This window comes from Sarcophilus harrisii, chromosome 1 (assembly GCF_902635505.1).
Source record: "Sarcophilus harrisii chromosome 1, mSarHar1.11, whole genome shotgun sequence".
Classification (NCBI taxonomy): Eukaryota; Metazoa; Chordata; class Mammalia; order Dasyuromorphia; family Dasyuridae; genus Sarcophilus; species Sarcophilus harrisii.
The window spans coordinates 162,920,310-162,931,928 of NC_045426.1; positions in this window are offsets into that span (position 1 = coordinate 162,920,310).

Sequence of the window (11,619 nt, forward strand, 5' to 3'; positions counted from 1 at the left end):
ATAGAAGCCTGGAACCTTTAGCTGTCAAAATACAAGATTGTTTCATAGAACCCTTTCCTCCCTTTTGTACACAATTCAAATAACAAATTCAATTTAGATTCCAATGGGTTACTTAACTTCCATTAGAAATCTGCCACAGCATTCAGAGAAAATTTTTTAAAAAGATTTTTAAAATAGATACACTGCTCAGAAACAGCACATCAGTCTTTTGTGGCTGAATCATGGTGAAAAAAACAGAACTAGGATCAATTTAAAACAAAATAGAATAATCTTTCGCCTGAGTGTTGTTCCAGCAGCTTCCTCCATGTTTCTTCAAATGGAGAGAAGAGCACTGATCTTTATCACCATTAAATGAAGATGATAGCAAAGGAAGAATTTTTTAAAAGATAAGAACTTTTTTGAAGGCATCTTCCTTCGTGCTTTCTGACCCCAAATCCTGTCTTGCAAAATTCCTTCTCTGAATTATCAACATTTTCCAACCTCATCAACTTCTGTTTTCATTAGTATCATTTCTTGCTAAGGACTGGACATCCATATTGGTAGTAGAGAACAAATCCGTTCTGTTCTACTATGAGGCTGTTGGTTCACTCTCCTCAGTTCCAGGTCTTCGATAATAATATCTATCTCAGATTTTGACATAAAAGAATCATGAAGAAAGTGAATGGCGAAGGCAGAGGTGGAATTTGGAAAACTTAGAGTGCAAAAGAAGTTTAACTTTAATGTGTAATATGGTAGCCACAAAATTACAGGAAAGGTAAGTAGTGAAGTGTACTTGGTCCTGATGTACTGTTTCTGGGTCATGTTTGTTGAGCACAGATGCAACAAAATTTTTGAATATTTTCTTAGGAAAAAAAAGGTTTCAGCAAAATTCTTTCATGTGGATATATCATAGATGAAATAGCCCTCAATTAAATAATCATCATCAAAATATTTATTGAACTTATCCTTAAATTCATAACAATAGATTATCTTATCCAGTATTTGTTATCATGAGATTTTAAATATGGAGAGAACTTTGAAGCTTGTCTATTCCAAAACACCTTATTTAAATATCATAATTCAGCTATAAAAAGACATATATATTATATATGTATTATATATATATATGTATTCCTAAAAATCACTGCTCTATGCAATCTAATGCAATAAAAACTACATGACTTATAAAAAAAAAAACAAATAAGGGGCACAGTGCTCAAATTTTGTCAGTGACATTAAAAAGAAGATAGGAACTTAATAAAAACAGTAGCATGATTTCCTATATTAAGTGATTAATAAATAAATAAATACTACAATAAATAGCAGTGTCTTTGGCCTTAGTCTTGAGGTAAGAGCTGCTGGTGAGAGGGTTTTATGACAAAATTGATGTGGGAAGAGGTGGGACATATGGGTACAGACCAACCCACCTCTGCCCACAGTTTTGACCACACTAGAAAATACATAATACTTGATACCTTTCCTTGAAAAGGACCTGAATTTTTCTTGTGGAAGCATGCCTTGAAAGAATTAACCTTGTGAGTTACCTTGAAATGGTGCTGCTTTCTTTGTCCTTACTCCTTCTCATGGACAAAATTGTGCATAAAAATACAAAAGTCAAATTCTGCTAAATTATCCTATAACATATCAATCACACTGGAAAAATTCATATTTTTAAAACAAGCTTCGTAGCAGAACTGGTCACATTATCTTATTTTTTCCATGAGATGGAACAACTCTGCTCTTCCCTAATGGGGTCCTTTATCCCAGTGAGCTACTGACAACTGACCTTTCTATGAGAGGCAATAGGAAAAGAAATTAAAATTTCATCACTGACACTTACTTAGCTGGGTCATCCTGATCTGGTAACTTATCCTCTATGTGTCTCAAGCAGCTCCCTAGGACTTATATGTTAGGTTATAGTCATAGTAAATAATGAAATGGCAGCTTAATTCAAATATAGTTTACATATATGGAGTGCTGTATGTCTATCTGTGTATATATCCATATCTGTATATGTAGATATTCAAATAATATTATTTACAAATATATATACCCATATATACATCCATATTGAGTATGTGTGTGTGTGTGTGTGTGTGTGTGTGTGTATCTTTAAAACATTATTTGTGTATTCCTGAAATCTAGGACTGGCAAACAGTCACCATCTGAGAAGCAGCCACTTGTTTTAGAATTGCCTGGGAACTAAGACCCATTTTTTACTTTTTAAAAGACAATAAAACTTTATTTAGAAATGTAAAAACTGGTGTTAGCTTACTGATCATACCAAAAGCAGGTCACCAGAATTAGCCCTGGTTTGCAGTTTGCTGACCCCTGACCAAATCTGATGATGTGATCTTAAACTTTTCTATTTTTATAGAATGAGGAAATTGAGGTCCAAAGAATTGTAGTAGCCTGCTCAATCATATATCCAAAAAAAATAGTAGAGCTAGAATTCTAGCCTGTGCTCCAGAGAGACTCAGGAACTGTCATCAAATGTTAACTATATGTACCTAAGTAATGTCAGCATGGGGAATTAAAACTCTCCCTGAAAAATGTTTATCCCTGGATCTAAAAGACCAATGACATCATGAGCATTGCTGGTGAATTGAATTTGAGTGGGATAAAACTGGGCAAAATCATCAGCCCTTGTTCTCTCCAACCATCAGAGTGGCAAGACAAAAATTAAGATGTCTAATGATGATCCAGAATGTAGTGGGGGTCTCAGCCTTTCTCAATCAAGGTTTTTCCAGGTCTCAATTTATCTGACTATTCAATGACTAAAGACTAGGTAAGAATTGAGACAAAAGTTGGCCCAATTTGCCATCTTTTTGTCAACTTGAGATAGGAAGATCCTCAGAGTTTCTGGCCAGAACAGGAAACAATTTCTATTTACACTCATTCTTAGTTATTAAAATCTAAACACTGAGCCACAAAAACCTGGACTAGACTTATTTTTGCCCTTTCAATAAAACCCAGAATGATTTGGGTTTAAAGGCTTAGTCAAATAGCTCCAAAAACCCAAGCCTGTTTTTCAGAACTATATATCAAGAAATAAAACAATGCAAACTGCTCAAGATAAGGTAAATTGTCCCGACTTTTTGAAAAGAAAAATAAAGAAGAAGGAGAGGAGAAAGAGGAGAAGGAGGAGGAGGAGAAAAAGAAGGAGGAGGAAGAAGTGGTGGTGATAAAGGAAGAGAAGCAGCAGCTTCATTTCTGAACTTCATTTTATAAATAAGGGACCTGAGGTTGAGGCAGATGTTACTTGCCCCAATCTCTCAAGGGTAATAAGTATTAAAATATTAGTTATACCTAGTAAGTATTATTATATTGGAACATTAGGTATTACCAAATAAGTATTAGGATATGTAATAAGATTTAGGATTTGAATACAGGTCTTCCTCACTCAGAATTCAGTGTTGTATCCACTCCATCCCCTAACCACTTCCAGTCAGGATTTGAACCTGCGTTCTTTAATTCCAAATCCAAGTAAATATTTTTTCCCCTGTACTACACTGACTTTCCATGACTGGAAGTATACTGTTGGATCATTGATGTATTTTCTTTTCTTTTTTTTTTTTATTTAATAGCCTTTTATTTACAGGATATATACATGGGTAACTTTACAGCATTAACAATTGCCAAACCTCTTGTTCCAATTTTTCACCTCTTACCCCTCCCACCCCCTCCCCTAGATGGCAGGATGACCAGTAGATGTTAAATATATTAAAATATAAATTAGATACACAATAAGTATACCTGACCAAAACGTTATTTTGCTGTAGAAAAAGAATCAGACTCTGAAATATTGTACAATTAGCTTGTGAAGGAAATCAAAAATGCAGGTGTGCATAAATATAGGGATTGGGAATTCAATGTAATGGTTTTTAGTCATCTCCCAGAGTTCTTTCTCTGGGCATAGCTAGTTCAGTTCATTACTGCTCCATTAGAAATGATTTGGTTGATTTCGTTGCTGAGGATGGCCTGGTCCATCAGAACTGGTCATCATATAGTATTGTTGTTGAAGTATATTCATTCATGTATTTTCAAAAGGATTTCATTCTGAAGTCAAATCGACAAGTATTTATTAAGTGCCTACCAAGTGCCAAGAACATTGTTATTCCATTGTTTTCAGTTGTGTTTAACTCTTGGTGACCCATTTAGGGTTTTTTTTTGGTAAATGTGTCCTTCCAACTCATTTCAGAGATGAGGAACTAAGGGAAACAGGATTAAAGTGATCTGCCTAGGATTACACAGCTAGTCACATTTGAAATAAGAAAGATGAGTCTTCCTGACTCCACACCCCATCACTTTATCCACTTAATTTCTCTGAATCAAGAAAACCTGAGTTCAAATTTGATTTCAAATAATTGTTAGCTGTGTGAGATATCTTGCTAACCTTACCCCAGTAGTAAATGGCAGAACTGGGATTTTATGAACTTAGCCTTATAAACTTCAAGTTCAATTCCTTTCCCAATATCTCCACAGAGCTAGTCTTGAAGCTAGAAGAACTTGAGTTCTTACATACTCTGCTTCAGACATAACTTGGCTGTGTGATTCTTAGCAAGTCCCTTACCCTTTCAATGTTCCTGGCAATCTCTCAAGTGCCAATGTGCACTGGGAGCTGGAGTTTCCCTATCTGGGAAGTCCCTGTGTCAATGAAATCACAGGTCCAGTCCCTGTTCACTTCATGGGGCTATTTAGAAGAATCTCTTTGTCAACCATAGAGTTATTAAAATTTATATATTGTTGTCAAGCAAGATGACTTCTTCATTTATCACTTAGAGTGTACACTATAATGAACTATATGACCAGAAAGGAAGAATATTAAAATATGTTAATAAAACCAGAACTAGTTTAGATTATAATATTAGACCATGGAACTGACAACCATTAAAAGTATATCTACAGATCTACTTATAGATGGAGACATATCTCTGTATATTTCACTTTGAAGGGCTCTTTATTATATACAAATTTAGGGAGAGGCCATGGTAAATAATTCAGAGAGAACTAAATTAGGTGTTAGAAGGTCTGGGTTCAAATTCAGGTTTTTCCACTTATAGGCTACGTAATCTTGAGCAAAGCATTAAGAATCATAGCAGGTTAAAGTTAGAATGTACTTTTGGACAACATAGCTTGTCTAACCCCTACATTGTACAGACAAAGAAAAGTGAGGATGAGGAAGGTGAAAAATGAAATTTCCCAGAGCCACTCAGCTAATTGGTTACCTTTAGGAACTAGCAAATATAGAAATCAAAACTGTGACCCCCAAGGATTAAATGACTTTACCACTAATTAGTGAAAGAACTGGGAGTCAAAAACATATAGTTGGGCTCCATGTCCTGTGACTTTTTATTATATCAAAAGTTTTCAAAATGTGGTACATAGACACCCAAGGACCCTTGAGACTTTTTCAGAGGATTCTTGGAAGTCAAAACTATTTTTACAATAATATTAAGATGTTTTGATTTTCAATATTGTTAATATTGAAAGATATAATCCAACAAATATGTAAAGAAGTCCTGAGACTCAAAAGTTTGAAAACTGTACTTTACCTCTCTGGACCCCAGTGTCCTAATCTGGAAAATAAGAATAATTAAATTACTATATTTGCTTCATAGACTTGTGAAGATTCACATGAAACACTAAGTCTTATAAACTGTATATAAAACAGGTGTGGAGAGACTTACATGAACTGAACTGATGCTGAGTGAAATGAGCAGAACCAGAAGATATACGACAACAACAATATTATATGAGGATATATTCTGATGGAAGTGGATTTCTTCGATAACAAGAAGATCCAGTTCAGTTCCAATTGATGGGTAATGGACAGAAGCAGCTACACCCAGAGAAAAAAACATTGGGAAATGAGTGTGGACTACTTGCATTTTTGTTTTTCTTCCCAGGTTATTTTTACCTTCTGAATCCGATTTTTTTTGTGCAACGGATCTGTACATGTATATTGTATTTAAGATATATTTTAACATGTCTAACTTATATGAGACTGCCTGCCATCTAGGGGAAGGAGTGGAGGGAGGGAAGGGAAAAGTTGGAACAGAAGTGGGTGTAAGGGACAATGTTGAAAAATTACCCTGGCATATGTTCTGTCAAGGAAAAACTATAATAAAAAAATAAACTGTATATAAGCACTTCATAATAATAAAGTGGTCTATATACATCTAGTAGTACTGTTTGAACCATTATTACATATATATCTTGGGATGGTGCCAAAGTAATTTCCAGCTCAGGAGGTCAGGAAGTGCTATCTCTATTATGGCCAGAAAAGAGTTTTCACAACTGCAGAAGGTATAACAGAGTGATTGGACACTAGGAAAGGAGTTTGACAAGGCTGTCACATTTGTTCAATATTTATATGGAAATAATAAAGTGTATTGCTGTTGATGGTTACCATAGTGGTATTAACATTGGCAGAAGGAGATGATGTAATCTCAAGTGTTCCGATGACATCCTTATCGCTGAGTCTGGGGTTTCAAACACTTGGGAAGCCGGTGCCTTAACCTAGTGGGATTTAGATACTACAACGGAGAAGAAATCTATTCAGCAACATCCCAAAATGGAAATGAAATAAAAAAGAAAGGGAGGGATAATGCTGCCCAGTATTTTATGATAGGCAACTCTGGTCCTTTGTTATCATGAAGAAAAAGGTGAAATGGGGTCTGGTAACATGCATGAGAAGAAGTCAGTGAATCAGTCAATATGCATTTATTAAGCATTTACTATACACCAGGCAGTGTGCTAAGTGCTGAGGATGAAAAAAAAAAAAAAGAAAGAAAGAAAAAAAGAAAGAAAGAAAGAAAAAAAGAAAGAAAGAAAGAAAGAAAGAAAGAATGAAAAAGAAAAAAAAGAAAAGGAATCTCTTTTTTCAAGGAACTTTCAGTGGGGGAAATGATATTCAAATAACTATGTATAACAGGGCAAATGAGAGATATTTTTAGTAAATTAGATAATAAACTAAAGAAGGAAGGAGCTAAGAATAAGGAAGATTTAAGGCAAGACTTTTTGTAAAAAGATGGGACTGAAGAAGAAAGAAGCCAGGAGGAAGAAATGAGTTGAGAGCAATCCGGGATAGTCAGTGAAAATGCCCAGAATTGGAAAACAAAGTGTTTTGTTTTAGGAACTAGCAGGAGCCCAATGTTACTAGATCAAAGATATTAGAGGGATGGGGTTATAAGGAATAAGAAGCTTGGAAAGGGACGAGGGCTCAGGCCATGGAGAGTCAGAGCATGGAAAGTCTACCTGAGACCCTTTTGGTTGAGTACTTCATGGCAATTTCTGAGTCCTAATTTAAAGTCAGTGTTTGATGAATGTGAAATAACAGTCACAGAACCTCATTTTACAGACTTTAACCAAAAAGGGGGATGAGACCTACATACTGATGCAGTCACTGTCAAACTGAGTTAAACTTAGCATGGTGACGACAGTATTTTAGCAAAGGAGCAGAATGACAGCAGATTGAAAGGAAGCATCATCTGTTCCCAGAATCCTGAAGTGTTTCCTTTTGAAATAACTCATTCTATGCATCTTTATTTCCTGACAAGTAAATCTTGAAGAATGGGAGGGGATTTGTCTCTGAGCAAATGCCAGTGAGGATACATTTGTGGTGGGGTTTGTTAAGTTGCTTTTTCCCCCTTACAATCATCTTTACTGTTCAGGAGTTTATCTAGTCATTTTTTCTTTTGAGAGAAATCAAAAATAGAGTTCTAATTGGCTGCATGATTATGATTCTTCCCTGCTTAGGAATCTGATTATATAGGAAATAAGGCAAATAAAGAGCAAAACAAATTATGTCCCAAGTAAATCAAGTAGTTGCTTGCAAGTCATTCTGTAGATTTAGGTCTGGCCCAGAATTTCCTCAATACTTCCAGACACATAGTAATAGTAGTTAGCATTTATATAGGACATACTATGTACCAAGCACTGTATTGATTGCTTTACAATGACTTTACAAATTTATAAAAATAAATTTTTTGTCAACTTTTACAATTATTTACAATTATAATCTCATTTGCTTCTCACAACAATCCTAGGTTTATCCCCATTTTACAGATTAGAAAACTAAGACTGGAAGAAATGAAATATTTTGCCCAAAGTGGCACATTAGTAAATGTCTGAGACTTGACCTGAATTCAGATTTTTCTTACTCCAAGCCCTGAGCTTTAATTCATTGTGCCATCTAGCTTCCCATCTACTCAAATTTGTCTTAAAGTAAAATTACCCCTTCTACATTGATGGAGATTAGATGATATAGTCTGGAAAATCCACATAAATTTTTTTTGGTCTTTCCTTTTTACCAGAGAATTATTATGATATTAAAAGATAAAATATGTTGGCATTATACAATAGGGACTGGAGTGTTTAGCACTAATCTGTGATGAGATTGGGGTTCATCACCAAATGAAGGGGTTCTAATAGCAATCCCTAATTCAAAATATGAGGCTCAAGGCACATGAGAGGAATTCACAATGACTTTTTCATTGCCAAAATGTATCTTTATAAGAAGAGGTTGCAGACTTAAAGAAAAGGTAAAATAGACACCAGGAGTGGTAAATAAGAAATACATTTGGGAGAGCATAGAGTTAGCAAGGAAAGAGGTTTTTTAACAATTAACAGTGGAAAAGACAAATTCCCCAGTGGAGCTCACTGGGGAATTAACTAGGAGAAAGGGAAATACCATTGACTGGCAGGTTAAATCCATTAGGGGAGTTTAGCACCTTAAAAGAGTTAGTTAGCTATAATACGGAGAAACACCATAAGGCAGAACACTGATGGGCTAATCTCAAAGGGATTCAGCAAAGATGGCAGAGAGCATGGACTGATTTATAGGGGAGACTTAACCTCGAAGACTTGACATCATAACTTGGATATAGTATAAAGTGGGGTTTCCCAAGACCTCCCACAGGCTGAGACTATAAAGCTGATCTCCATGAGTGCCCTTCCCTGTTTTCCTCAGGGAATATTATAATCTTATCACTATTTCAGGCTTTCTCTGCCAACCTCATCTAGTTACCCAGGGCCTCATCACTCTGGACATGTTAATTAGTGTTCAATATTATTTACCATAAATTTTCATAGTTATTTTACATTTTCAAAACACATTTATTTTTACTGGATCTGTAAATTCTGAACAGCATGATGTATTGGAAAGAGCATTAGCTTCTCATCTTGTCTTGTTCTATGACTTAAGGAAATCACTTCATCTTTCCAAGTTTCATTTTTCCCATTCACATAAAAAAGTTTGGAAGATAATCAATAAATTTCTTTGTAGTTCTCAAATTCTGTGAATTTCAAGCTTCCTAATTTCTAGATTGTTACTTAAATCATTAGTTTTGTTACTTTCCTTCCTATACAATGAGCATTTGAATTCCTGGATGAAAATAATCATTGTACTGCCATCTACCCCTTCTAACTTTACTTGTCTATGTTCTTTGCCTTGGAATTAAATGCTATGTAAATGTAAAGTTGTCTTTATTTTCTTCATCACGGTTGATCAGAAACAAGGATGTGTAGAATGTACAGAATGCAGCAAATGACATTTTATTTAAAAAAATAAAAAAGGCTGCTGGTTGAGACCAGTGTCCCTCAGAATATCATGCGTCTGTATTTAATATTGTAATTAAGCTTATCTGATTCCTTAAAGAACACGTTTTAAATGGTAATTGTGCAGTCTTTAATGTTTGTCTTGCCTGGAGCAGCACTAGGTAAATGCATTCATGAATGAATTAGCAGACCTTTGATTTTTAAAAGGACTTTTCAGTGATCTTTTATGGTGAATTAAAAAGCAATTTGCTAATTTACAGTTCATAGGAATTCCTTGCCCTGGTTGAGGATTGTAAAGCAATATTTGCCTATTAGGAAGGTGTAGTTAGTTCCACATGTTCTTTTTTGGGAACAGCTACAGAAGTACGTGGATCCAAACAGCACCAAACCATAGTGCCCATTCAACAGGGAATGTTTCCTACTCTACATACCCGGCACACAGGAAGAAAATGACTTCCAGCAGGACTCTTACTCTGTCCTTGTTGGCCATGTTCATTAGGCAACCAAGAGCTCACTGTGCTGGGAGACCTTGTGGAGCACCACAGGCTGGACATATCTCTTTTCCCTTCTGTTCCACATCTTTCCCATAAAAAAAGAGATGAGCCAAAAGAAGTAAGGGCCTCTTTTTTGTTCACATGTCAGTGCTCTTAGACATGGCCAAACCAGTAGCTTCTGACTCTCTGAAGGAAGAAATGCTGGAAATAGTAAGAAGAGTTAAAAAATCAAATAATTAGGCATATACTTGGCATGTGGGACAGCTGGGGACACAGAGGATGGAGTACAGGGCCTGGAATCAGGAAAATCTGAGTTCAAATCTGGCCTCAGACACTTATGGCTGTGTGAGCCTGGGCAAGTCACTTTATCTTATTTGCCTCAGTTCCCTCATCTATAAAATGATCTGGAGAAGGAAATGGCAAATTACTATAGTATTTTTTTGCCAATTCTGATTAAAATAACTGAATAGTAACAACAAAATACAAAATATATGCCTAGTAGATTCAGTCCCTGGCCTTAAGACTCACAATTCAGTTATTATTCATTATACATCATTTCTTTCACTTCACTCATTGTGCCATGGTAGAATATAACTAAAGATTTAGTTTTTTGCTTCCAGTTGAAGATCCATTAGTTACACTATGTGAAAGTAGAGGAAGTCAGAAAGGAAAGATTCCAAATATAAAAACTTTTCATATTGAAAGAAAATGCCTGATAACTTCCTCTCCTGAAATCTGATCAAAAAATCAGTTTAAACTTTGACAGGTCCACTCAAATCTATTTCAAGGGGAACTAAAAGGTTCAAATTTCTGATGAGAGGCTGAACAAAGGCTGGCACTCCCCTCCTATCCCAATGGCACATGAGTTTAATTAAACCCATCTTGTTTGGAGATGATAGAAGTTCCTGATTGGAGAAAGAGTGAGCTGGGGAGTTGATGAACAGTAAATGGGTCAATTCTGGACCACACTTAGTTCAGAACACTTGCTCAGCTAAATTCTTGTGGTCCACAGCAGTGATAAAAATATCAGTCAGTTTTTTAGATAACATTACTGTCAGGGTTCAAAAATCTGGGAAATATTTGAGATATGAAGGGGATTGTGGCACTACAGGACAAGGAAGGAGGAGAGTCCAGACAGTTGGAACTTGAAACTGAAAATAAAATTAAATTGAATTGAAAAACAAAAACAAAATAAGAGTCTTTAACAAGATAATGCATGAGGCTTGAAGTACAAAGATAAAAAAAGAGACAAGGTTGCAAGTCTAAACTCATATTAAAAATGCAGGATTGAAGAAGGACAATCAGACAAAAGGTCAGTTTTGAAAGTTACATATTGAACTAACTATATATTTAAAAGGAAGAGCAAGCTGTATGTACATAATAGAAGTCATCAGTTTCAAGTAAAAACTCCACCATTTTTTCCTGTTCTACTCTTCATATAGGAATGCTTGTCTTATTTGGTGTTTATTAAATTCAGAATATAAAAAAGAAGTTTCCTCATTTATTTATTTTTAAAGAAAACTGGGAAGCATGGGAAATGGAGACCGCAGTCACAGCTGTCAATTCACTACTTCTTGCTTTTAAA